At 36.7% G+C, this 5,485-nt stretch overlaps 1 long non-coding RNA gene across 1 annotated transcript in view; it reads right to left on the reverse strand.

Moving 5' to 3' along the window:
- Window positions 1-1,108: 1,108 nt before the first annotated feature.
- Window positions 1,109-5,485, reverse strand: part of LOC129412451 (uncharacterized) — a 15,717-nt gene continuing 11,340 nt past the window's right edge. The window contains exon 2 of the long non-coding RNA XR_008633746.1: window positions 1,109-1,902. This is a non-coding gene — a long non-coding RNA (uncharacterized LOC129412451). The remainder of the gene's footprint in view (window positions 1,903-5,485) is intronic.

Genomic DNA, 5,485 nt, shown 5'->3' on the forward strand with positions numbered 1-5,485 from the left:
GATTTTAAAGTTCCTCTTGTACCGGAGCCACAACATGTACTTGTTTTAAGGAGGAGATTGAGAAGGAGAAGGACGAGGTTTTTGGCCGTGGTGTTTTGTGGGACAGCGGCAGCGACGTCTGTTGAAATTAACATGTGGATGCGGTGACGTAGCCAAGAGTGGTGAGTGGTGATGTGCTTCACTTCAGTGACACAGAGTTCATTAACAATTTTCGCCAACTTCAGCGCAGAATAGTGACGTTTGTGGCTTGTTGGTAACGTGTAGGTCAAATGAATGCGCTTTGGCCGTTCAGACTGAAGTCGCATGTCAAAAGATCAGATATGTATCGGTTTCAGGACCACATATCGAAGTGGCCTGGGTCACATTTGAAAAAATCGGATCTGTGTCGTTGAGACTGTCATTAAAAGATCAGATACAGGTCACATAGAAGCCAAAAAATCGGATTTGGGTCACTTCAGGCTGCAGTCTGAACGCAGCCTAAGTGACTGCATCTGTTGAAGTTTGTTAAACAAAAAATGACTTTATAAAGTCACTTTTTTTTTGTTCTGTATCAGTCTTTTTGATCTGCCACAATAATGTAATAATAATTTAAATGAAAATACCTCAAGTTGAAGCTTTTCTCAGCATTTTTAGGTGAGATTAAAAAGAGATTAATTAGATTAATTAATTACAGATCATAATTAATTAATCTCTAAATTGTTTTAATCGCTTGACAGCACTATGTTTAACACCTAAGCGATTTGGTAATGACCATTCAGATCAGAGAGACATATTTTAGGTTTGAACAAACTGGATTTCATCACTGAAACTGGCAACAGAAATGAAATCATCTAGAGAACCAAAACACAAAATCACAACAAACAATCTAAAAATAAACCAGTATTACGTGTTATCTGTAAAAGCTGCACAGCTCATCCTGTTAATGAAATTTAAAATCACATCATCGGCTGATTCAACAGTAGATGGTGCAGCAATAATAGCTCATTGCAGAAGTTACAGTAGTTGTAGTCATGACTAAGTGGTGAGACAACACTGTTAGTCTTGTCCAAGCATGAATCCACAAGTAGGTATCTGATTTCACTTGACTTAGGAGAAAACATTAAGCCAGTCCAAAAGCACAGTTTTTATTGTCTGTCATAAATGTGTAAGAAGAAACGGAGCCAAATAGCAATTTAAAAAGATACAATTATCAAATCGCAAGTATTATATAAAAAAAATCCTGTCATATCCTGCATAGAAACTCTAACCGTGTTGTTTAGATCTGTATAAACACTGTATTCATATTTTCATATTTCACTTATTATGGACAAATGTGAACTTAGACCAAAATGTTACCATTAAAAGGCCCCATATTACACTATTTTCTGATCTATGTTATAATGTTTCTTCATCAAAACACACGTGGAGTTGTGTTCTGTTTCATTCACACACATGTAACACGCACATCCTGCATATTTAGACATTGCTCATCTCTCAAACTGAAAACACTCTGTTCATGCAACAAACTGTTGCATTTGATGTTGCTGCAACATTTCCACTGCTCGTCTCAGTCCCTTTGTGTCTTAGTCAGTCTCAGGTCAGTTGAACAGGAGGACTGATCAGGGAGGGTCAGCAGAAGAGTCAAAAGTGTCCCTCCTCCGTGTCCTGCAGCATCACAGCAGCCTCCAGGGAAATTCAGGTGAACCAACAGGAAAGGCTTCATTCTTACTCCGCTCTGGTGTTTTGGTTGGTGACGAAATGGTTCATTACATCAAAGTGTTTCCTCTGGAAGATCTTCTGCCACATTTGCTGCCACATATGGTGTAAAAAGCCTCCAGCATCTCAAATGTCCATAGCCTGCTCCTTCACTGACCTCTTGCATGGTCTTCATGGATACGGGAAAAACAAACAGCTCATCTTGACCTTAAAACAGAATAAACACATCTTTTATCAATCTGAATCAAATTTTTAAAGATCCCAAATCAATATCACTTCTTTTATTTGACATGTTAGTGTCATATGAACCATCTCGCACTCTGAGGAGCTCAGGGACCGGCCTCCTGCTGGTGCCCAGAGTCACGACTAAACACCGGGAGTCAGTGTTTCAGGTTCTGGAACTGGAACAGTCTTCCTGAACATGTGAGACAGACTCTTCTTTGACGCTGTTTAAATCCAGGCTCAAAACATTTCTGTTTAACTGTGCATATAACTGAAAGCTTTTCATTCCGCACTCTTCTCTCCAATTTATGTCTCTCTTTTTTAATTTTAATCTTTATGATTATTTATGTTTTTATTAGTTTTTATTATGATTTTAATGTATCTTATTCTGTAAAGCACTTTGAATTACTTTGTGTACGAATTGTGCTATACAAATAAACTTGCCTTGCCTAACATATTCATTCAGGAAATGTAAAGGAGACAAAAACATTTGTATAAAAATACCTTGAAATAAAAAAGTGCATTGTTTATATCTTTTTATCTATGCACTTTTATAAGGAAAGGTATAATTGAAAACAATTCACAAGGAAATTCAATGACCAACCCTGAGGTTGTGTACTGTGTTGTGTAAAGTGTTTTATTGTTTGATAATCAGGAAATGAGTGATAGTTGTTAACTTTACTGTCTTGAAAGTTATAAAAATCTGCTTATAAATCATTGTGGTGGAGTGCATTCTGAGAAGTGTCCCTTTAATGAAGGACTAAATGAGTCAGAATGATTGAAATTTAGAGCAGAAAAATTCTCTTTTGATGTTATAAAAATGTTGAGAAAAAAAGATGTTTTTCTGTTTTTTACAGTGTAGTGGTTTGACTGTAGTTTAAAAGTGAAAAAGACAATAAAAAGTTGCTAAAAACGACATGTAGTCATATGAGGTCACAAAGAGTTAATGATATTGCTGAAAGCTTCTTCTTTCATCTGCGAAACAAGGCTTGGTTGTGCCCCTTTCACTCCACACTCCGAATCTACGGTGATGCAATCCTAGTCTACTCATCCAGGATCACGAGTATTTTGGAGTCATCAAGCTATGACCCATGGCCTGTTTACTTTTTAAAATGTTCTAATTTAAAAACCATGGAAAATGTACCTCATGCCAAAATGAGTAAGAAAATCTGAGACAACAAATTCTCTGATGTGGATTTTTGAGACTGTAAACAATTAAAAAAAGTCGTCACACGGGGTTTTTATGCCCCACAAAGACCTAATTCTCTTCAGAAGGCAGACAAACATAAAACAATTTTAAATATGGTGGAGGGTCAGTCGCCTGCTTGTCTCCATGGTGAAGTTACGGGTCAGATCTGTGAAGAGGCAAGAACACTCACAGTAAAAATCAGATGTACTGTTTTACTGTTTCAAGTATTTTTGAGCAAATACGGCAGATAATTAGATAGACATGTAACGCCATACTATACACAGTGTTGGGGAGTAACAGATGACATGTACCACAGTTACGTAATCAGAGTACAAATTATGAGTAACTGTATTCAGTTACAGTTACTGTTTCAATGAGTGGTAATTGGATTCCAGTTACTTTGTTGAAATAAATGGATTACATGGCGGTATTTTCCTGTTTTCACATTTTGGGCTAAACCAGGACTAAAACCATGTCTAAAACCATGTCTAAAACCAGGTCTAAACTAGGACTAAACTAGGACTAAACCAGGACTAAACCAGGATTAAACCAGGACTAAACCAGGACTAAACTAGGACTAAACCAGGATTAAACCAGGACTAAACCAGGACTAAACTCAGACTAAACCAGGATTAAACCAGTTCTAAAGCAGGTCTAAAACTAACCAGGTCTAAACAGTTCTAAACCAGGTCTAAACCAGGACTAACCAGGTCTAAACCAAGAATAAATCAGACTAAACCAGATAAACCAGGACTAAACCAGGACTAAACCAGGATTAAACCAGTTCTAAAGCAAGTCTAAACCAGGTCTAAACCAGTTCTAAACCAGGACTAAACCAGGACTAAAACCATGTCTAAAACCATGTCTAAAACCAGGTCTAAACTAGGACTAAACCAGGACTAAAACCAGGTCTAAAACCAGGTGTAAACTAAGACTAAACCAGGACTAAACCAGGATTAAACCAGGACTAAACCAGGACTAAACTAGGACTAAACCAGGATTAAACCAGGATTAAACCAGGACTAAACCAGGACTAAACTCGGACTAAACCAGGATTAAACCAGTTCTAAAGCAGGTCTAAACCAGTTCTAAACCAGGTCTAAACCAGGACTAAACCAGGTCTAAACCAAGAATAAATCAGGACTAAACCAGATGTAAACCAGGACTAAACCAGGACTAAACCAGGATTAAACCAGTTCTAAAGCAAGTCTAAACCAGGTCTAAACCAGTTCTAAACCAGGACTAAACTAGGACTAAAACCAGGTCTAAACAATGACACTTAACAGTAGGGTGGACATACTTTAAGGCAGCAGTGATCTCATATAAAAATCATTTCTCCATCAATAATATTTTAAATTTGGTTAAGGAAAGACTGGACTTTTTATTTTCTTTTATCAGACAAAACATCTTATGTTAAGATTCTCGGCTTTGCTTCTCTACAGTAAACAAAAGTCTGTGCATGGAGACTTGGACTCAACACACAATTTGAAGAGAATAAAGAAGAATTTTCAGGATGTGGTTGTTACATTCATGTAGTTTTAAAAAGCATGACGATATCCAGTAATCCAAAGTATTCAAATTACTTTACTCACTTTTAAGTAATTTAAAGGATTATGTTACAAACTACATTTTGAGGTATGTAATCTGTAATCTGTAGGGGAATACATTTTAAAAGTAACCTTCCCAACACTGACTGTGGAACATTCCAGACTATAAGCGATAACATCTCCATGGATACAGGGAGGTAGCGGACCCTCCACCACGAAAGTTACACAGTGCGCCTTTAAGATAACAGCGTGTAAAACTATCATCTGAGCTCGAGGGTAAATCGTGTGAAGTTTATTTCTGACGTTGCTTGGTTCTCGTAAGCGCCACTGCACCTCCAGGTCATGTGAGGTTACAAGTCAGGTCTGTGGAGAGGCGAGCGTGCTCACAGTATGTATGTAAGCCAAACTATTAAATCAGTGCTTCTATTTAAGTAAAATTATTATTAAAACATGTATTACCAAAGGGTGCCTACAAATGTACAAATGTAAAAAGTGAAAGTAGTTAAGTACTGTACTAAAAAAATAGGTATATGTACTTTACTTAGTAGTAGTAGATTAGTAGTAGAAGTAGATCTTATACTTCACTACATCAAAATACCGAGCAAATATTTGTACTTTCTGCTCTGCTACATTTCTGAGCAGGACTGAAAGTAAAAGTAAAAGGTTTATTTAACTCATTTGTAGTCAGAGCAAACAAAAATATACAAATAAGCACAGAAAAAAGTGGCTACATAACTATATTTGAAGCCAAAATACGCACAAATACTTTTACTTTTTGCTTCATGTGTTATGAATAAATCACTATGTTTTAAGCCTCAAAATACACACAAAA

The sequence above is a fragment of the Boleophthalmus pectinirostris genome, unplaced genomic scaffold (genome assembly GCF_026225935.1).
Source record: "Boleophthalmus pectinirostris isolate CB_2022bp ecotype Guang Dong unplaced genomic scaffold, ASM2622593v1 HiC_scaffold_8, whole genome shotgun sequence".
Lineage (NCBI taxonomy): Eukaryota > Metazoa > Chordata > Actinopteri > Gobiiformes > Gobiidae > Boleophthalmus > Boleophthalmus pectinirostris.